The following is a 22486-nucleotide window of genomic DNA, read 5'->3' as shown; positions in this document are numbered from 1 at the left end:
CACCAAAGCTCTACCTCCAGCTCCAATGCCGCTCGATCTCGCCCACAACCCCCACTCCAGTCTGTGCGACGCAAATGGCAGTGCGGAGCTCCAGAATGGGGAGAAGTCGAGAAGAGATGACGATGAGTGAGAACTGACAAGTGAATGAGAGAGAGAGAGTGTGTGAGAGGAGAACAGCTCAACACGTCTCAGATGGAGGGAGAGCTGCAGAGTATCAGAGGAAGGAGAGATCTAAAGGTATGATTGTTGCACCCCCATGGGGCTCTCACAGCGATCTAAGCACGTGAACCGTCCGATTTTTACAGAGGCTGGCCGAAAATCAATCTCAGCCGTCGGTTTCTGCAGCGCCTCCCGCTAGCGAAAGCCATGCGATGGCCGTTATCTACCCGCATCTGGCTGCGTTTGGGTCCTACGGTCGGTTGGGTCCACGCGTCAGTCTCTGTGGGTCGTTTCTGGGTCGCGCTCGTCTCACCGGCCAGGCAAAATATCTTGTCCGCGCGGGGTAGTTTGGTCCTTTCCTTCGGTGGCCTGCCAATCCCCTCCCGAGCGTCATCTCTCCCAATCCCGTCGCTGTCTCCTCCCCCAATCCCTCATGCCTGTAGGAACCCTAGCCTATCCCCATGAGCCGCCGCCCACCTCCGCCAATCCCTGGCCAATCTCCTCTTCTCCCCAATCGACAGAGGGGCGGCGGCCACGAGATGGATGCGGTCTCTCGGAGGCGTGCGAGCAGCGGCGCTGGTCGCGCGGTTGGGAGGAGGAAGCAGGGAGGACGGCGCGAGACGAGGGGCCGCCGAGCACGACGACGAGGCTCGCGGGAAGGGCGCCACCAGGCCGTCGACGTGCGCTCGCGGCGCCCCCAGCACCTCGCTTGAGCTCCCGGTGGTCGCCGCACGGACGGCGGATGGACTACCAAGAGCACCTCAAGGAACGTCGGTCGCCGGGTGGGATGGAGATGAAGACGACCTGCCGAGGTACACAGCCGATTCGTGCCCAGATCTGGACGGGTCGTGCTGGACTGCTGGCCTCCTCCACCTTGGTCTGTCCTCCTCTGCCTCTTCTTTGAAGAGGGCCTGCAGGTTCCTCCTCCTCCTCCTCCTCCTCCTCTCGTCTCTATTTCCTCTTGTCTTTTTCTCTCCCACATGATCTCCATGTTCCTGCAGCCACCGGAGGTATCACGGATCTGCAAAGAAAGCTTTTGTGCAGGTGAGTTTCTTTACATTTATTCTCTTCTTTCTTTTCCTCTCTTTTATTTGTATTTTCAGACATTTGCTTCCAAATGGTTCAGCAATGGATTGTTTGGTTGAAATTTTTAGGGGTTGTTTACCAGAGGTATCACGGATCTGCAAAGAAAGCTTTTGTGCATGTGAGCTTCTTTACATTTATTCTCTTCTTCTTTTCCTTCTCTTTTACTTGTACTTTCAGACATTGGTTTCCAAATGGGTCAGCAATGGATTGTTTGGTTGGAATTTCCAGGGGCTGTTTTGAGCTATGAGATGTGATTACTGCAAGCCTTTGCACTCTTGTTTTGTTGTAGTGTTGAGAACACCAGTCGAGTGAGGATGCAGATTGATGTGGCGAGGACTGATTGTTGCGGAGCGTCGGTGGTATGCCCATAGGTCTACACAAATGACCAACAAATACGGACACTTCGTTTGAGGAAAATGGGCTACAATTCTTCAGCCAAGAACATATTAGGCGTGCAGCAAATGGTTATTATTTCCACGAGTTGGAATTATTCTCTAAATGTAAATGGTATAATATGTCCTAGGCTTTCCATGGAGTATCTAAGTGTGAGATTGGCTCGGTGATTTTGCCTCATCTGTTCAGCTTTAGTAGTGTCTAGAACTGAATTCTTGCTGCACACAACAATCTCTTGTGCATTTTTTGATGTCCAGAACTGAATTCTTGCATTCGTATTTTATTCTATATACCCTACCAAATTAACTCAAATTAGTGTTCTCTGCAGTTGCAGGCGAAATCTAAAATTGCTTTTTGGCAGTCAACTCTGTATGAGTATCATGAAGCACTCGAAGAGGTTTCTGTTTTCTGTGTGAGTGTTCTTTGATAAATTTACTAGATATATATATCAATATAAATTTAGGATGATTTTAATGCAGATGTGACTGGCTTTTCTAGCTACAACTTCTACTCATGATGGTACAACTTTGCCATGCAGATCTGATCTATAATACCATCTGTTTTTTTTTTTTGTGTGTAAGGTATCCTGAACCAATACAAGATCTGAGCTCTCAAATGACATAAATTGGGAGTCAAACCTCACTTTGTCATAGTTATATTGTTGATCAATTTGTATTGTAAAGTTTAGCACTCTCTGTTATAATTGGTCGAGTTATCCCAGGCATATGATTTATCTCTGTGTAGGTTCTTAATTTTACCTTGAAGAATGAGATGAGCATAATCAAACAATATTAATGTTTTTTAGATTCCCCACTGTTATTTATTTGTGTCTATAAATTATTACGTTTCTAAAGAAGAAGAAAAAAAGAAAATGATGTTTCTGTTGCATGTGGTTTTCAGACAGGGAACAATGTTCTTTTCAAGATGCATGTATCATGTATGCTCAGTAATTTTGATCTAACAACTTATATTGTGCACTAAAGGTATGTGCATTTATTTATTATTTGCAAGATCGGCACTTGCATTATTAATATGCTGAAACACAATATTTGTATTCTGAATTTCAAACATTCGAGCACATTCTCAACTTTCCCTTTTTTTTTGTTTTTATAAATGCTTGAAGCAGGCAATACGATACATAGAGGAAATGGATAGTACACTCCGATCTGAAGCCTGCCAATTTTGTGCTTGTGAGGAGATCTCTGAAACTAATTGACTTTGGCATTGCGAAAGCTATAATGAATGATTTCATTATCTATGAGTGAAATTGATATATTGCGTTTTGCTTGGTCGACAGATAAATGCATCCGTGTATTTCTGAATGTGAGAATGCGAAGCAACTTTGGGAAGTTTTCTAAATTTTACAATCAATGTGATTCCCAGGTACCATGGGATGTGTTTTGCATTTACTCACAGTTAGGGCTTTTGTATTGTTGCATTTGCTTGTGTATTAGTAGGAACCTTACTGAGCACTCATACATATTTGGGTGTCAGAATACATTTGCAAGGTTGTTCCCCTGTTTCGTTATCTATGAGTAAAAATTGATATATTACAGTTTGCTTGGTTGACAAGTGAATGCATCCGTGTATTTCTGAATGTGAGAATTTGGAAGAACTTTGTGCAGTGTTCTGAATTTTATTTTTCTTGTTCATGCAGATGCAGGTTTCTTTTTCTACATGAATAATAATTTAATTAATCATACTTGATCTGCTTTACATGCTACAGGTAATGCTCTGAACTTATGGCATTACTACTAAATTAATTCTCTTTGCTATGTCTCTCTTATCTACTCTACTATAACTTGTTCTAATTTACAATAGAATGATCAGTGTTAAGAAAGAAAAATGTTTAATTAGCATAAAACACAGGAATGCAAACATAAAGTTTTGCATAGTAAACCTGCAGGTTAATTTACACGACGCATACATTCTCTGCTTGGTATATTTGTATGAGCATAAGCAACTATGAATATGAGATAAATGAAGGTACTGGTTCAGTTCTTCAACTGAAAATTTGCAAATTACTCATGACTTGTTCCTAACTGAAACTATATTATTTGTGATTCAAATGGTCAAATATTTGCTTATGGATGACATGGAACTCCAGATCTCTTCGTGTATATGAAGGTGTGGGATTTGCTCCACACAACAAGGTTTCGATGCTGTTTTCGAAGTTTTTGTGGTGACAAACGTTTTGCCCACAGGTAACCTGTTCTATCAAGTTGTAGTGGTTGTTTGCTGCGGTGGACTGGATGCCTTTCTTGCCATTGGAGAGATACGATTTATTAGATTTAATGTGTATGCTCTTTTGTCTTTTACATGTGTTAGTTTGTGCTATGGTAGATTAGAGATGTTGGTTTATGTTATATTTGATTCAAACATTCAGCTTGAAAACTAATAGCTGAGATGGAACTACCGTGTTGGTACTGGCAATTGAAAGATCCAGCACTTTGATTTCATCCTCTTCTTATGAGCAGGTAATTGCTAATATGCTCATACAGCCTATTTATGAATTTTGCCCTTCCCTGTTTTGCATCTTACATGCTTGTTTGTGTTGATAAGCACAAGCTTCTACTATGTAACCACGTGCTTATTAGTTTTATCTACCCCTGTTTACCACGGTCATAATATTATGTCGATGGCTATGTGTTGCATTTTATCTCCACCTCGTACTTTTGACACAAATATATAAGAAAAAGGCATTGCAAAATCGTGAGCGATTCGAAAACATAATTTAATTTTATTCTCAACCTTTCCCTCTGACTTGTGCACTTTCAGTTTACATCTTATCTGATGGACTTGCGTAATGTGACTTCATGGGTCTAGATTTCCAGGTTGCTTTCCTGAACTCCATGGATGGAGCTTAGCTGATGGCTTTTCTTGATAGCTCACGTTTGAAGTGCCAAAGAGGTGAAAAGAAGGTAAAGAAAATGGGATCAACTTCTCTACATGTTTTATTCTGACTTAGGTAAATAAAATCATAAGAAATATATACGCCCGTCCATTTACGTAGCTTAGTTTTCATGCCACAGCTCTAAAGTGATTTGTTTGAAGCTATACCAACTGTTCTGCTTTGTGCTATAGTTAATTTCATTGTATCCATTTCGAGTGGCTGGTTTACTGATATATACTATTTAGTGTTGTGAAACCTTCATAGCAAGCGAGATGATTGTTTTGTTTGATTTTACCTCATCTATTATGATGTTTTGTCAACGTATGTGGTGCTATTAAACCATTTTTTATATTTAAAGGGAGCAACAGAAACATGCACATCTTCATCTTGCTATGATGTACGTTAAAGTCTCATACTGCCCATTATGTTGTGTTTCAGATAACTGTGTTCTCTTCTACCTATAATACCATAAGTTTTTGGTTGTATGCGCATGCTGTGGAAAAGAGAGAAATAGTTCACTCATTCTTACTTTTGGTTGGCGTTCTTCCCAGCTAAATTACTTAGCATATGCTTATTTTCATCCTCCGGAATAATGTTTTAGCTTTGTGTAAGATTTTTGTATCTTATTATTCACAGTTACACGAATTCACAAGCAGTGATTTTATTTTCTATTTGTGTAGGTAGTCAGCTCAGGTTTCTAGGGCTCTAATCAGTGTTCTTTCTTAATTATGATAAACATTTAAAGGCAGCCCACTCAGGTTATTGATAGGGAATAAAAATACGCAAACATCTTCCTTTTCGGTTCAAATGGAGCCGCAGAAACACTACACGAGAGGATGATTGTCCAATTACAGCTCTAGGTGACTTGGATTTCTTTAAATCAAGGAAGATCTAGATGGCTTCTAGAATTTAAGATGCAGCTGTTGGATTTCTCTAAACCAAGGTTAGTCATGTCGTGGCTTTAGTTTCAGCTCTGGGGTATGTTTCAGTGTCGTGATGGCTAAGAGGTTCTAGCATTTTTTATAGGAAGAACGTGCAAAAAACATTTTTTCCTCTCTTTGATTCATTAAGCAAAATTGTAATAGGACAAGTGATGGTCATGATTCAAGAGAAATTGTCATAGGAGAGTGAAAACATCAATTTCCACACTGCATCCCACATTATCTTGCAACTACATTTAAGTACCTTGAGGTATATAAGTTATAACTACCATCTGAATGCCAAAAGTAGAACTCTGGTACTATTCTCTTTGTTCAAAAAAAATCTTGCAGTCCTTCCATGTTTCTAAGCTTTTAATCCAAATTTCTCTTTGTTTTGTACTGTATGGCGACCCTGAACAGTAGGCAGTACCTCAGTTGTGTGGAGTCCTTGCTCAACTCCAAGGCGCTACAGATCTCTACACTGGAACCGATAAACTGGGATACTTGGAGCCCTACATGCTGGCTGCCACATCCCCCAACAGAAATTAGGTACACTTTTCTTTGCACACACTAATTGCTCGATGAACTTGGCTGGTAGTTTTGGGTTTGTATGGCTTTGTTATATGACTGTAACTAGCGTATTGGATTCAGTGGTGTGATAAATGTGAATGCCACAAGCTTTAATTTTAGTTGCGGAGTTTCATAGGATAAGAAAAGCTTAGCTTGCTTTTTGACATAAAAGAACAGCCGCAAGAAAATGGTCCGTTGCCTTTTCTGTATGGGGGTATCATTTTTGCAAGAAACACAATTTTCTGTGATTATTTGTTATGCAACAGCCATTTTCACTATAAAGATGTCACTTCTCATATAGATTCCTTTTTCAGTAGATAACCGTCAGCCTTCTATATTTTTTTGATACCTTAGTTTGTTATTGGTTTCATCAAGAGCCCGGTGTATTCTTGGCAGCTTGCACTGAGAATAGATTAATGGCTGCAATGGGCAGCAGTAGATTGGCTCGGTCTGAACTAAGAGTTTTGGCTGAGATATTATATGGTAAGTTTATTATTAACTTATTTGTCGTTTTGTACTATTCAACTATATGGTAACCCAAAAAGATATGATCCTGGTTATTTGCTTCACTTGCATGGTCATCTTACCCTAGCAAGTTATATATGTTACCAGAGAAAATATTGCAAACTATTAAAGCCTTATCTTTTCTAAGTAAGCAGGATGGGCAGTATCTACGGCCATCTAATCCAAGCTAAGAGCAAGTGCTGGATTCCCTCGCAATGGTTGCGAAACACACACACACTAGCGGCGGTCATGGGATGATGGTCTAAAAGCCGACAAAAGTAATTCTTATTCATGGTATATAGTACCTAATTATGCGGGTAGGCATGTCTCTGCGCTTTTGTCCGTGCTTGCTTTTAAAGTCTGCATTGATCTGTTTGTATCATTATCCTAATTTAATATTGTCAAATTCAGTTATTTCACATTGTGGTGATCGGCTTGAACATACTATTATTTTAATCAGATGATGGGTCAGACTGTATAATGAAATATGGTAGATTTTTCTTTGTCTAGAGTTGATGTGGTGCAGTAGATTAATTGCTCTAATAAAGACAAAGTAGTATATCTCACACGAATATAACATACATATGTTGTTTTCTGAAATTTAGGTGTATGTGTATGCACAAGTGTCAGTTTTTCTTTGTATATCATTTTTCTATCATTGTTCTTTTGGCATCACCAACTTGCCCGCTGCGCATTTTCTTCCAGGTATATATATGCTTGTTTTACATGCTGAAGCTGAAAGCGTGTGTTTCCTTATGGGTAGAGGGGTAATGAAAATGGTTTTTCTACCGGCACAGGTGCTCTCCCTTATGTGCATTTGTCCCATCTTCATTTTTGGATTCTACATTGTAAATTACTTCTTGATTATGGTTGTCTTTACACTCAGTATATTGACAGTGTTAGATAAAAAAAAACATTATATTTTATTGGGTTTAGAAGGACAAGTGAAGTCCTTTCTTGGAATTATATTTTTGAATATCAGCTGGAAGTTGATTCTGACGCTCCTTTGTTCCATTCCGTGTTAGATAAAAAAACAGTGTGAATGTGTTCATTTCAAATGGGATGGAGATAAGCTAAAAAATTGTTCAGCCGTATCGCCGTCAAGGTTCATTGCTTTTTCAGTTGGAGTTTGGTAAGAACTTGTCCCTGTTTAGATGTTTTACTCACTGCATTTTGTTATATGATCTATCACTAAGTTTCACCATTCATTTTGTGCCATTTTCTGTATTTCCCTCATTGGCTTTGACTAAGGGTGCATCAGCCTTCTTTCTATTGTTGATGTTTCTATAGTCGGTCACTCATGTTAGCCTAGCAAGGATTGTTTATGTTTTGACTCTGCTCTGAGATATATGCTTTTTTGGCAGCCGCTGAGATATATGATTTAATTTTGAGTTTACGCTTCTACAATTTGATCTCATGTGTGTGAGCAAAATTCCCTGGGCCAGACCTCCATACTCGGTATCACCGCTACTTTCATCTTTCTTTTTCTCCGTCATGTTTCTTGCATACCTCTATTTTAAAAAACGAGTCAGGGCCATCATTTTTACGACCTTGCTAGGCTAAAGATACAAACATCTCAGGACATGCTGACCTACGAGGATCGAGGAGGCCTGGAGTAAATATATGCCTTCACGGTATTCAGGTATAGAAAGAATAAGGTCACCGAACATTGTTTTATCCCATTCCATGAACAAGGTCTTATCCTACAGTTTCCATTTGTTGTTCCCTTTTATCACACTTTTCAACTTGTGGTGATGTAAAAATACTGCTGATAATTTACATGCATCGTACATTCAGTCACATGGGATCGATAAGGTGTAAATCCCCTATTATTTTGTTTATGTTATCTTTCGGTGATGTTTATTATGTATGCACCTCTTGGCATAGTTCTAAATTTTCTATATATATATATATAGTAGTGTTTGGGCATTTCTAAATTTTCTTATGTAATTAGCCCCGAAAAAGAACCACATGAAAATCAAAACAAGGTTACCTGAAGTAGTCATAAAAGAAGAGCACTTGGAAGTAGAGTAGTAAGCAGGCCCAACTACTGTAGCCGAAGATGACTTTATAAAATCTTCCAAACGTGTGTTACCTGAAAAAGTTGGACATGATATGAACCAGACGGAAGGAGCCTATATAAGTAATTAAGAAATTAAAAGGGGCTACAAGAAGTGGCAATGAGTAAGGAAATCTGATTAGTTTTCACCTAGGTATGATAAATTCAGTTACATAGAGTTTAAGGGAGTGGAGAAGTGGGCACTATTTGTAAGCAATGCTCATGGATAAGTACGCCTATAGAGGTAGCAATGAGTAGTGAAATCCTATTGCCTTTCATCTAAGTATGATAAAATTCAGTTACATAGCTTTCAAAATAGTAGTCTTATTCCTTATGAGATTGTCAATGAAAGCTTAATTTTCTTTTCATTTGTGGTGCAGGTTCTAATTCGTCTTTTTATATGGATGGGCTTACTTGTGCTTATGGCAGTGATTCCTCAGAGGATGATAGTATAATGCAAGTTCTTTCTTTGCTTAATTGGTCTTATTTTCCTAAATCCAGCCGTCTCCGAATTACATACAGTGATCTATCGATAACCCACAGTAAGAGAGAACCCACAAGATTTAATCTAAAGACAACATACACTGATGTTTTACTTGCTGTGATTTCATATGCTCTTGTTAGACATTACTCGAATGACCAGTCTAGACATGTATTATGTTCTATTTCGCTTATTCTTATATACTAATATAGTTTACCTGGTTTACGCAGAGAACCTCATATTTACATGAATAAGATTTGCAGGTGCATTTTGCTTTATTTTCATAGGATATTTCGAAGGCTTGGGTAATTTATTTGACTTCATATAACACCTTATGCTTGCAGGTGCATTTGTTTTATTTTCGATGTACCTTCGAGAGGAAGACGAGACGAGCCAATGATGACAGTAGCATCCATGAGTTCGCCAAAGACCATAGGCTTGGCGTGTTTGGGCGTGGCCTGAATACCGGCAACCTGCTATAAAATCTCTACCCCCTCTCCTCTACGGCCCTCCTAGAAATGGATGCCGCCGTTCCAGCCGGACCTGCATCACTGCAACAATTTACAGTAAGTTGTGTACTGTACTACAAACAGCCATACATAGAATTTACCCGCTCTTTATCTTAAGAGAGATCACCCTGGATCGCTCTTTATCTTGACCCAAGCCTAGGATCCTGCAACTATCTTTTACCCGCACGAAAGAGAAGAAAGTTGTTGAAATTCTTAGCTCAAACAGGCAATTCTGATGTCGTTCTTGCCCTGCAGACAAAATGTTGTCTTGCTATTGCTTGGAATGGCGTTGTCGCACGTCTCCCCGCCGGCTGGGCATGCGAGATGCGATGGCCCTTGCATCCAGCGACAATTGGCTACGGCGGCGCGACACTCGCACGTGTGTGCACGCCTTCAGCCACCAAAGCATGCTCGCCACGGACGCCAGCGCCATGAGCCCATGATAGCCCGCTCCCCATCACAAAGGAGCGCACAACGCAGCCTGGGAGCAGGTGCCCAGCCTCGGCGACGCTGAGTCCCGTCTACTCGCCTCTCCTCTTCAACACCACCATTCCTCTCCAGGTCGGAGCTCAAAGATAGGAGAAAGGAGATAAGGACGAAGCAGTACCAGAGGGTTCGCAAGACAAAAGATGATAGGTAGAGGGAGATGGACATGTGTTGCTGAGGATGTGTGCGTGGCAGGTGTTGGGTTAGACCGCACCTTCTGCACTAGAGAATTAGCAAACACGGTCGCATTCGAGTGTGTGTTCCATTTTTTATATATTTCTATTGCAAGTAGATAATACATAAAGAAGTATAGTTGAAAGGACTGTGTTCCGTGTACATGTGTAAATTGGCTATATATGCCCTACCGAATATGTTATCATTTTTGTCTAATTTTTTTTATCTTTGATATATAAGTGTAAATCAGAACGAATTTTACGGGATCGTGCGCCAAGGCGCACATCTAAATCTAGTTATGTTAGAGGGGGTAGTGTTAGCAGGTTTTTACCTCCTAGGGACAAAAATGCTAGACTTACGGAAACTATCCTTCGGAAAAAGTTTTACGGGATGATTTGGAGGAAAAATTTCCTCCCATGCTTTTAGGAAGTGAAATCCCCCACGATCTTCCGGCCGCCTATGCCCGTAACTAAAGATCCCGTAAAACCAGCCTGTAAGTGTAGGATTGTTGTCCTGTGGTGTTCTTGATCGAGCACTCCCAACGGTTTCCTGTTTAACGTCTCTGGTGTGCTACCTTCATATATCACAATTTTCCTCATAAAAGAGTATTCCATATGTCAAATCAATCTTCATATATTTTCATCCGGACCAATGTATACGTATACCACCTTATTCATCGATCGTTCACCACCTACACTTATTTATATTTTTTTTTTGAAACGAGGCAAAAGCTTTGCCTTTCATTGATAAAGGAGAAAAGAGTTGGCCCGTTTATGAGGAAAACTGGCCGAAAAACCGTTACAACACGACACCACACGCCAGCCCCGAGGCTGCGCTCCACACGGGTCGACGACCAACCAGGTCGACACCACACCTCAACGCAACAGGCGGAGGCGAAAGACCGGAGCTACCACTCCAACTACCACACCGGCCCCGAGGCCGCGTCCCGCCTGGCCGAAGATGAACCCGCCTCCGCCTAAACCACCAAAACACTCCACAAGTCCCTTTGTCCGGTGGACATCCAAAGCGAGGCCTCAAGAGGCAAAGCGACGCAAGAGCGCCGCCCACGCCCGATCCCGTGAGGGATCTAGGGTTTCCCCCGGAGAGCCCGAACGGAGAACAAGAAACACCCGCTTCGACGACGCCTTCAAGAAGGATGCGGCGCCCACAGGCGTCGCCGTCGTCGGTCCTGGCCGGCCGCCAAGACAGAGCATTCGCCCAGCGAAGAGTTCCAAGACCTCGCGCCCGCCAACAAGGACCGACACAAACCACCACCTCCAACCGCTGAGCAACCTCCAAGCCAACCTGTAGCCGCCGACGCGCAGAGGGCAGCCCAGCCCGAAGCCAACGGAGTACCGCCGAAGAACACCGTGGGCGCCGCCGGAACGCCACATAGAGGGGACGCCGACCAACTCCGACACGGGGCTCGATGACAAACGCCGAAGTCCGCAGACATGAACTCCCCGCACCACCCGAAAGCCGCCACCACACAGCCAACCCGGCCCATGACCGGCCAGCACCGCGCCACCCCAACGCCATGACGGAGACGCCGCCAACGCCAACAACGGCCGCGGTTCGCATGGCCCGACAAGCCCAGATCGGGGCCCGCCCATCGCCGCAGCCTCCCGAAGCAGCACCGCCGCCAAGACCTCCGGCAGGCTCCTCCGCCCAAGCGGCCACCGCAGCCACCGCACAGGCCCACCATCACGCCGGCGCGACGCGGGGCCGCCGCCCGGCACCACGTCAGAAACTCCGCAGCCGCCAGGAGCACCTCGCCGCGGCCGCCGCCGCTGCCCGGGGCCACCGCCCCGGCACTTCACCACCCAGCTGCAGCAGCACCTCGACGGCCAGGGGGCCCGCGCCGGCCAACCGCCGCGCCGCCACGGCCAGCCGCGCCCCCAGCCGGCCCGCCCGGCCCAGATCTGGCCCGGCCGCCACGACCGCCGGATCCCCACACGCCACTAGCGGCCAGGAGAGCCGCCGCTCCCGTCAGCAGCCACGCCCGCAGCACGCCGCCGAAGCCACCGCACGACGCCGCGCCCGCCGCCCTAGCCGCGCCCGAGCGAGCTCCTCCCCGCCAGGGACGCGGGAGGGGAAGAAACTCCCCGCCGCCACCTTCCTCGGGTAGAGCGCGGCTTTGCCGGCCCCCCTCCGGCGGCGGCGAGGCAAGGAAGGGAGGAGGTGGGGGGGCTAAGGCGGCGGCGGCTAGGTTTGCCCCCCGGCCGCCAGAGCTACACTTATTTATACAACACTGTGCATGGAGGTGATCCTGCATGGTGGAGCACAGGCTAGTAATCACCATAGCACACCATTTCTTGTTACACAATATAGCATATCGGCGCTGTTAGCCGTCAGCGAGCTCACTTGCCATGGCCGCCGCCAGCGTAGGAGCCAGCCCTGGACCCCGCGTACGAGCCGGCCCCGGACCCTCCATGCGGACCAGCGCCGGACCCCGCATACGAGCCTGCTTCGGAGCCGGCGTACGAGCCCGCGCCGGATCCTCCGTTCCCGGCGTTGGAGCCCGCGTATGAGCCGGCGCTGGAACCGGCGTGCGACCCTGCGCCGCCGGAGCCTGCGTTCGAGCCGGCGCCTGACTCCGCGTAGGATCCTGCACTTGACCCTGCCGACGATGAGCCGGAACCTGACCCGGAGCCTGAGTAAGACCCTGATCCTGACCCTGACCCGGAGCCAGCGCCAGAGCCGCCACCTCCGACGCCGACACCGATCCCCGAGCCGATCCCCACGCCGCCACCGGTCCCGACCCCCAAGCCGCCGCCGGTGCCAACTCCGAGGCCTCCACCGCCACCCCCGCCGAGGTTGAGGCCCAGTCCCAGGTCCTTCCGGGCGGCGCGGCCCTCCGCCGCAAGAGCAAATGCAGCCAGCACGGCGGCGCCAAACACAACGGCCTTCATGAATCAAGCCATGGCGCCGCGCAGGATGCAGCTACCCCACGCGCAACGGAGCAAGCCGCTACCAGACCGAACCACGCTGTCTATGTATATGTCGTGAAGCTAGCTCGCGAGCTAGCCGGTACTGCACTTTGATTGGATGATCGATATATGCTGCCTCCAACACTCTGGGATGATGATCTGATCGATCGATGCGAAGATGACGGGACGCCGTGGCGGCATTTATAGGGTCCAGGGGAGCGACACGGTAGCGCGGCGGGTTAGTGCGGTTTGGACCGGTGGCGGCGGCCGGCTGGGCGACGCCGTGCGTGCGCGCTCTGGCTGGCTAGCTAGTCTGCTAGTGGTAGTGGAGCAATTCTGCCGCGCAGATTGGGGTTGGTGCTGATCGACACGTACGTAGAGTTAATATCCATCCTTCTCCCTGCATGTTTGCTGAACAAGTTCCAGATGGTAGAAATCAGTTATTATGCGAACTTTGTGAAGTGTATTACTAGAACTCATTTTTCGAACTATGTAGTTGTGATGTCAATACAACTAGATTCCAGAGTACTCGCTTCAAAAAAAAATATTCCAGAGTACTATAGTTGGTAATCTTTCAGTTTAACTGTTGGATAGTCCAGCAACATATTCTCTTGTATCTTTGGAATTTTGAGGCCCATCGAAGGAACATGGCTGCTTTATTACCATCACATTACTAGCCTTTTGCTTCTACACATTAATCAATACAAGGTTTTTTGACATGTCACGTGATTGCAGTACTGTCTCATATTTCTGCACTTCAATCTGTGATATTGTCTTATTATCAGCTCAAGCAAGCTAGATTGAGCAGTTTATTTCTTCTCAGATTCATCACTAAATTAAAAGGTAAAACTTTCCGGAGCTCCAAGTCCAAATAAGACAAATCTGGTTTACTTTTTCAGCTTGTAAACTGAAGTTACAGTAAGCACTAGCTAGCTTATTGGACAAAGCTAGCCAGTCTAGGCTTTGTGATCTTTAAAGTAAACAATATTGCCTCCTGAACATATGTGTAATGATGGTGGATGTTCTAGAATGATATTTTTTTCTCCATCGTGGTCTCTAGGATACCATACGTTTTGGCACTCAAACTTCTATGTTTGTGAAGGAATGTCTGATAGACAATCCTATGTGAAGGATATTTCCAAATGTTTGCATGTGATTTGTCCAATTATTGCTTTATGCAAAAGTGAATAACAATGTAATCAGGCAGGCAGTACACAACCTATATCAAAATAATTATACAGGATACCATCTCTAAGCAGAGCTTATGCAGAACATCTATTTTGCAATCTCATCTCATACTGCACAACCCGGACAATCTGGCCTGCTCAGATCTAACTTGCTCGCAAGCGGCCCCTGGTCACTGTCGACGCGGTTAACCTGCTGGCCATCTCTATTCATTTGATGTGTGTTGTATCTCCACATGTGTAGTGCACGGTTTGAAGCCATCCAGTCATATTGGTGGTCCAAATAGAGCCCCTAAATCCCTGTGCCAATTGTTTGCTGGAAACAAATACAGAAATGGGCCGAGCTGTATCCAAGCATGTCTGACTGGACGAGGAGTTTTGGCAGCTACAGAGTGAACTCTAATAAACTAACATGGTCTTATTTGAAAATATTGCTTAGACCTGGTGTTTTGTGCATCTCACATCTGTAAAAGTGGTGACTGCAATATGCTTACAATATGGTTTCTGCTAAACTATTTTTTCTTTAAGCACCCAGAGACCCACATCACCAAGAAGCATGGTTTTTTATAAAGAAGCCTGTGTGACTGTCTATAAAAGGTTACTGAAATGGCTGACATACAGTTCCTCTATGTAATCTATAATGAGTTTGCGATGTTTTGTGCTGTGATATATTGTACTACTGGAGACTAGTGTTTGTTTTGTACTATGATTCACTAAACGTGCAATATAGACTACAGCACTTTCCCTCTCCAAAGATAACTTTTTTCTAAAATAATGGCCGGATGATATCTTTTCAGGTTAAGCTGGATCCCTGCAGGCCCCTGAGCAAAAATAAGCATTGGATTGTTGCTGAGGTTCTTCGCAGAGCTAAGATGTACGTTCCGCCACCTGCAGCAACTGCTTCTGGCCCGCGTGCTGCCACAGTTCAACAAGCTGCTACCAAGTCATCTGCTTGAAGATACTCTTTAGGCAAACACACATCTGTCCTTCAAAATGTCTGTTCTTTTCCTTTTGGATGCAGTAGTTGGTCTGAATTCCAAATGGAAGGGGCAGGAATAATCTGGTGGCTGTCCTTTTTTTGTTTTGTTTAATTTCGTTTAATTCTATATCATTGAGCATGCCAACGGCTAGAGGCCACTGAAGATGTAATTAACAGCATTAACAGAACCAGTGGGTTCATATCAATGATGATACTGCTTCACTTAATCCCTCAGTTGCTGGTCACCTTTCTGTGTTTGCATGTACAGATGTACTGTTGGTAGTTTCATCTTCGTGCTCTATAGTGTTGATTCTTTTTTTCATCCATGACAGCGTATGTACAGAATGCGCACGGCATGCAAGGACTAATTTTTTCTCGAAAGTTTTCATGTCAACGCCAGGGTAGAGCAGCATGTCACTAATTTGTATAAAATGATTGTCTATGGAAAAATTTGCTACATGACACAGTTATTTTATGGGGTTTACTAAGTCCGATTGTATCTTTGCCAGGATGATGTGTTTTAGCAAATGATGTCAAATAACGGTAACCTAATGTACTGCATGTCATCCGAAATTTGGTGATCGGAAGAACTATGGTCTTGAATTCATGTTGGATGGTATATCACGAAGTCATAAGAGTGTTCCATACACCAAATCAATCTTCATATATGCTGAATTATTTTTTTTTTGAAACGACGCAGGAGGACTGCGCTTTTGTATCTAAAGGTATAAACGATGCCCCCCATAGGGGGCTTCACAGCGATCCTCGATTCTGAGCCATTGGATCTTGCCAACAGCTCTTAGACAGGGGATCTTGGCCATCCATTCTGGACAGCAGCACTCCCTTGATCAAGCCATGCAACGGCCATGGTCTACCCGCATGCAGCTGCGCTCGGGACCCATGTTCGTCCGGGTCCACTCGTCATTCGCATGGGGTAAGTGTTGGTTGGGTCAAGCACGACTAGAGGGTGAGACAACCAGCAGGCGAAGCCTCCCTTTTCACCGTGCGTGGTACACCCGCCCAACCACTGATTTGTGGGCCTACTTTCCGCGGGCCCCGAACGTCAGCGACCGAGTGTACGTGAGCCTCTGTGGGTGTACAGGCAAACAGTAATGCGCGGTGGCTGAGTTTGTGGTTTTGCTTGTCCGTCAGGGGCATTTTTGCCATTTCGCATCCTCATTTCGTCCTTCTCCTCCACCGCCGTACGCGCGTGGCGGATGGGAGGCGACGCCGTACGCGCTCGCTACAGCGCGGTGTCGGCAAGGCCCCTCGGCCGCCTGCTCCTACCCACGCGCGCCGTCGCCTCAGAGAGGCCATGGTCCTCACTTTCTCCTCATCTCTTCCACTTCGTCCTCGCGTCCTCTCATCTTCATCTCCTCTGCCTCGTCGCTCCGCTGCAGATCCACCGTCGTCCGCCGTTTTCCGTGCCGTCGCTGCTCCTCTCACCTAATCCCCACACCCCCTCTCCCAAATCCCCTCAGATCCCGTCCCTTCTACACCACCCCATTTGCTGGTCACCTTCTTGGATGGAGCAGCGAAGCCAGAGAGAGATGAAGGGAGGGCTCCATGGCTGAGGAGGTGGAGCTCGACGCCATGGCTGTGGAGGTGAAGCTCGACCTGGAGGACCACGTGAGGAAGATGACGAACATGGCAGAGGCTGCCATGGATTCGCTGTACAGGGTGTCCAAGTAGCGTGCCGGGGTGGATTTCGTCGCCGTCCTCGCACAATCCCCAGGTGCATCGCCATTCTTAGCTTGCCTTCAAATCCCCTTCCATCAACATCTCCTTATTTACTCGCCTATTTTGATGTTGGAGGTGTGCACGAAAGGTGTTTGAGTAAATGCCCAAGGGCAAAACTGCTCTGTGAAGATGGCTGCAGCACTAGCAGTTCATGCATTAGAGATGGAGCGGTTATGCAGATATTATGTGCTTGAATCGCTTATTTTGGTCTCATTTCCATGAAGATTTTTCGTATCTGCTTCCATTGGTGAGCTCTAAAAATATTGCCACTTAAAGCGCTAGAATAACCTTGAGAGTACTACTCATTTACTCTAGCTTATCTACGAGTTGCGGTTGGATTTATCAATGAGATTTGTTTTTTGTCTATAAGAGTTACCTGGTATGCATTATTGCATACGTCCTAGACCACATCCAACATACTTGATCTGTTATTTTTTTCCTCATTTTGTTTCCAATTACAGTATCATTAATCTTTGGCTTTATATTAGAAAAAATCATGCCTCCTTTTATAGATCAGAAGCATCTACGGATCCATGAACATGCCCTCCTTTCTTTCAATCATGGTGTAAAATATGTGATCGGTTATTGCAACAAGGTAAGTTATGATAAATGCATATATGTACATGTTCCGCTGCTCAGTATATATAGTGAAGTCCCGTTGGCGTATGTATTATTACCCTGGTGTTACATTTAATCTATTAGGATCTGTCCTCACATACATACACACAGAGAGATTTCAGATGTGCACATTCTGTACCTTTTCGTTAACAAGGATTTAGTTGATTTGTTCTTTAGTTTTTGTTTCCAGAAATTTCAGCTAAGATATAAAGGCCAGAAAAGGTTGAGCAAAAGAATGTGTGTATTGCTGCAACTGATAAAGGCTTGTCTGGTGTGAAATTGTGCGCCAGATTATTATCAGGTGACATACTTGGTGTCAGTTCCTGGCCCCATTTCTATTTGTTTGATGTCTGTTCATTTGAGCACACTAGCTACTCTCATTTGGTTGCAAAAGACTCAAGGTCAAAATTAATTAATTGTGGGGTTCGTTTATCTTTCCTTGAGTTTTCCTCTTTTATAAGGTAGCTAATTATTACTTTTAGAGTACTACACATTTACTATGCATAATAATTTTGTGGCGAATAAGAAATGTGATCTTATAATAGCCTGGACATGCAAGTTAGTTGAAGATTTGCTATTGGAATTTTTGGTGGTAGAGCAAGACTTTATTTTCATAAAAAATAAGCGGATTATTCTCGTCACAGTCTGTGTCTCAGTAAGCATTGCGATCATTCTGGAATGCTAATTTCCTTGTTACGATTCTCTATTAGGAAACCCACTGCAGAGACTGATGCTCAGTGATACACACTTTGAGATCATTTCGAAGCAAGCTAAAGTAGGTTGTTCTGGTATGCTATCATAATTTGTTGAATTCTGTTTTACTCAATTTTTTCTATACTTATTTTGTGGACACTGCCCAAAAATATGATTTATTTTGAAGTAGTACCTTACCCTTTTTTACATGACTGAACTACTGCTTTAACAGGTGTTTTACTTGAACACAGATTGATATAGGAGGTGAAGCATTTGAACATTGAAGTCTCCAGAGTATAAGCGCCTGAAATTATTGCTGAAGTAAATTAGGAAGGTTATCTTGCAGCTTCATGTGCTATTTTTTTATCCTCTGAAAGTATATGCAATATTATCATAGGTGAGCGCATATTGCACTACTTCAGTGTAGAGATAAGACAGGATTGGTTTTCTGAATGTATATCATAATATCTAAATTGGTAGCTAATCCAACTGTTTTATGATTCTGTCTTGCATTGAATTACTCTATATTAGTTTTTCTCTGAATTTAGCTCCTAACACCCATTGTCTTTTGAGGTGGTTGAGAATTTGTCTATACAAGCAAATGTAACTGTCAGCAATTGAAGAGGTACCAGAGTCGGGTTTTTTTTGTGCCAAGAAGGTTATGCTGCAGCTTCATGTGCTATGTTTTTATCCTCTGAAAATATATGCAGTATTATCTGAGGTTAGTGCACTTTGCACGGTAGCTAATCCAGCTGTTTTGTGATTCTGTCTTGCATTAAATTACTCTGTATATTAGTTTTTCTCTGACTTTAGCTCCAAATGAACGTTTGAGATGTGATAGATTGGAAGCTGAATCAGTGTGTATATTTGATTTTTCCTACCTGGTAGTTCCCGATAGTATTTTTTCCCTTCACTATAGGAGTGTGAGACCTTCTGGTTGATGCAGATGCTAATTTGCATGGAGCGTGCCTCAGTTCTGCAACTTGCTGGCCTCCTCCGCTTATTCTCTACTAGCCAATGGAGGATGGCACATAACAGCGCAGATCGTAATGACGTAGGTGAGCTTCTTTAAATTTCTTTGCTTCTCCTTTTATATTTATTATCCTCTCTTTCTGTCATTGATTTGCATATGGGGTCAGCAACATTTCGTTTTGTTGAAATTGTCTGGGGCTTTTGGGCTACGGGCCGTGATTATTTCAAACTTTGCACTCTAATTTTGTTTCCTTGCAGTGCCCACGAGAAGACATAAATCAGGAAGTATGCGGAGCGGTGTGGTAAGGGCCAACGGTTGCGGATCATTGGAAGTGAAACCCTTTCTGCCAATTAAGATGGATTGCTAATTCTTCTTCAATGTAGGGCATGTAGAAACACATTAAGCTACAAGCGTGCTATATTTTTTCTTTCTGGACTAGGCATACGGTAATACTTTTTTCTAGAGAACATATCAGCCCTCCATGAGCTTCCTATTGTATAAGTTTTCCTTTTGAATTGATGAATATAAGTAGAAATCTTTTACTCTGTTCACAGCTAGCTTGGAGATCTACACACGTGGAAGGCTGAGGTTATTTCACCGTGCCTCTTAAAGGTTTAGGTCCGTTCAGCATGTTGGTGGAAGAACTCATACCTCACCTTTTCACCCTTGATTTGATTATAGTACAGGCTCCTCCTATGAGACTTGCCATGCTTTTTCAGATATTTCTATGTTGGTGATGCTACCGGCAGAGACAACAATCATAGCAACACCTATATAGAATTTCCTAAGGTATGGTGAAGTAGCTATCCCTTTAGTTGTACTGCACTACTGCTTCATTCAATTAAAACATTTACTCCAACCAACTCCTTCGAACAGATGGAATTACTTTCATCTTGACTACTTCTTTAAGGCAATCCCATTAGCTTTGCAATGTCTAATTACATGTTACCACTATTGCCTTGCTATTGCTTAACAACACTACCAGAAACCTACAGGTTCACTTTCATTTGAACTTCAATGTACCCCAGATAGATATCTCTGGGAAAAATAAATATCTTTCATGCAGTACAAGAATACATGTTTCCCTTTTCAGATATCATCCATCTACATTTTGTAGCTTTTGTCGAATGATTTCCAGTTGTTTTTTCTATCTGGTCTTTTCAGTCAAATTCAAGGACCTTGGGCCAAGGTGTGCCATTTATTAAGCCTACATTATTGCCAATACACATTTTTTTACTTCTACATATTCCACTAATGTTGTGCCACCTGGGAACGTTATACAACTCTATGCTGAGTACTTATATCTCTAAGCTGGTTCAAGTATAGTCTGAAAACGAGACCATCTTTTTTTGTGGGGGGCATTTTTTTTTATGATGTCCTTATATATTCCCTTAATACTGTACCCATTCCCTTATTGTGAAAAGGAAGCTTCACATTCTTCATGTGGCGTGTTGTATATCATTTTTGAAGTGCATTTTTGAAGAATAGTTTTTTTATAGCTTTGACAAGAGAACCGTGCTTTTGAGAAGTTCACTGTTTTTGATAATTTTTTTGTATCACCAACAACCCCTAACATCGTATAAAAATAAGCTTGGTACAGCAACCATTTATCAGGTCATACAGAAGATTTTTCATGGATGATGCCAAGGAAACATTCTTATTTTTTAAGGAGAGATCCTACCAGATTTTATATAATTAAATAGTGCACCATCTTTATTAAATTTTAAGCATGGAAAGATAACTATGATGTAATCAGGTAGTAAAGAAACTGAAATCTGCTACCTGATGTTCTCCTTAGGTGTAGGATTCAATTTGCAACTGCAGAATTTCTACGATTCAAGCTTCTGAGGTATGGCATGCACATCTGCTATTATCGAAAAGGTAATCAGTTGATGGTCCTTTCATGGTTATGTCCAAGAGATAGTTACCATCTAAATTAGGCATCACATGATCTATCCTTACATGTGCAATCAAGTTTGTTTAGTCTTTTCAATGTGAGTAGTAGACTGAAATTATGTGCCACTGTGATCATGTGACATATTTCTTACTGAAGCTTCAAACAACCTTTCATTTTTTTTTTAGTATAATATATAGTTGAGAGGCTACCGTGGCTGAATTAATCCCCAATTGCAGGTCCAACCATGGAGCTATCAGTACATGTGATGCTTACTCCCTTACAAATAAACATGCGCTTCTACAAATTGGACTATGTACTGGCTGAGTCAAATTGCTGCTGATGCCTGCAGGCTCAAGGTTGAGAGGAGCTGTCCCATCACCACTATAATACCATTTGGCTGCCAGCTTTTGATACATAGAAGATTGCCAGATCAATTAATACCTAAGATACAATTCTTCCAGCCACAACTAATAAAGTATGATTATTTCACACAAATAAATTACACCGGAAACTATTATATCGAATCCTTAGAAAAATCAATGGCAAACTAGGATTACAGCTACAGTCCATTTCAGAGGACCGTGTCCTCCTATCTATTATTATATTTTTTTAATGGTTATCTCATATGTGTTTGCACTGTTTGCTTTGCAGAGATCTCTACTCCTTTTGTTCCTGCTGAAAAGGCTACCGAATATCGTCGGACGCGGAAATTGATGGATCAGCACCTTGCTTCTGGTAAGTGAGGTATTATTTAGTTTTTTTCTGTTTCCTTATATGTTTCACCCCCCTCCCCTTTTTGTTGTTCTAATCATTTTGGTTCTCTTTTTTAGGTCGGCGCTCAGCGGTGTGTTGCCATCGACCTATGATAAATTGAGTTGTCGTTGTCTGGGGATTTTGTTGTGATACTCAAGTGTCAGTTCGTTTCCTCTATCTTCTATTGTGTTTTTGTTCTGCTCTGTCTATTGCTTACTTCTATTTTATCTTCACGTTGTTAGCTAATTTGCCTGGATGCACACTATGGTGGTCCTCATCTGTACTTCGTTCTGGAACGCCATGCCTTATTCATGTGTCTGTTCTTTTGCACTCCACGTTTTCTTATATTTTTCACTTCACAAGATAATGACTTTCAACTGGGTATCAAATTTACATATATTATCATTTTTCCACCTGATTTTTACTGTTATTATACAAGATGTGAAATCTACGGGGTCGTGCGCCAAGGCGCACATCTAAATCTA

At 43.4% G+C, this 22486-nt stretch overlaps 6 long non-coding RNA genes across 12 annotated transcripts; all 6 read left to right on the top strand.

The window, feature by feature from the left end:
* Positions 1-1310: 1310 nt before the first annotated feature.
* Positions 1311-4238, top strand: LOC124677010. Of its 6 annotated transcripts, none has more exons than XR_006993912.1 (8): positions 1311-1363; positions 1535-1745; positions 1967-2050; positions 2539-2621; positions 2765-2828; positions 2936-3021; positions 3296-3364; positions 3746-4018. It is a non-coding gene; the product is annotated as an uncharacterized LOC124677010 (long non-coding RNA). The 6 variants fall into 6 exon arrangements; XR_006993909.1 differs by having other exon boundaries at positions 1535-1790; XR_006993911.1 differs by having other exon boundaries at positions 1318-1363; positions 1535-1709.
* A 1497-nt stretch (positions 4239-5735) lies between these two features.
* On the top strand, positions 5736-6817 carry LOC124677011. The gene is made up of 3 exons (XR_006993913.1): positions 5736-6000; positions 6418-6504; positions 6681-6817. It is a non-coding gene; the product is annotated as an uncharacterized LOC124677011 (long non-coding RNA).
* Positions 6818-8128: 1311 nt separating this feature from the next.
* Positions 8129-10210, top strand: LOC124677012. Its single transcript, XR_006993914.1, has 4 exons — positions 8129-8167; positions 8965-9126; positions 9410-9631; positions 9830-10210. It is a non-coding gene; the product is annotated as an uncharacterized LOC124677012 (long non-coding RNA).
* A 7146-nt stretch (positions 10211-17356) lies between these two features.
* Positions 17357-18766, top strand: LOC124669507. Its single transcript, XR_006992211.1, has 3 exons — positions 17357-17986; positions 18396-18473; positions 18630-18766. It is a non-coding gene; the product is annotated as an uncharacterized LOC124669507 (long non-coding RNA).
* A 994-nt stretch (positions 18767-19760) lies between these two features.
* Positions 19761-21234, top strand: LOC124670508. Of its 2 annotated transcripts, none has more exons than XR_006992541.1 (3): positions 19761-19797; positions 19906-19969; positions 20071-20136. It is a non-coding gene; the product is annotated as an uncharacterized LOC124670508 (long non-coding RNA). The 2 variants fall into 2 exon arrangements; XR_006992542.1 differs by lacking the exon at positions 20071-20136 and adding an exon at positions 21150-21234 and having other exon boundaries at positions 19774-19797.
* Positions 21235-21687: 453 nt separating this feature from the next.
* LOC124674053 lies at positions 21688-22156 on the top strand. Its single transcript, XR_006992930.1, has 3 exons — positions 21688-21723; positions 21900-21983; positions 22079-22156. It is a non-coding gene; the product is annotated as an uncharacterized LOC124674053 (long non-coding RNA).
* Positions 22157-22486: the final 330 nt, after the last annotated feature.

Source organism: Lolium rigidum, chromosome 7, assembly GCF_022539505.1.
Source record: "Lolium rigidum isolate FL_2022 chromosome 7, APGP_CSIRO_Lrig_0.1, whole genome shotgun sequence".
Lineage (NCBI taxonomy): Eukaryota > Viridiplantae > Streptophyta > Magnoliopsida > Poales > Poaceae > Lolium > Lolium rigidum.
This window is presented reverse-complemented; position numbering and strand designations above follow the sequence as displayed.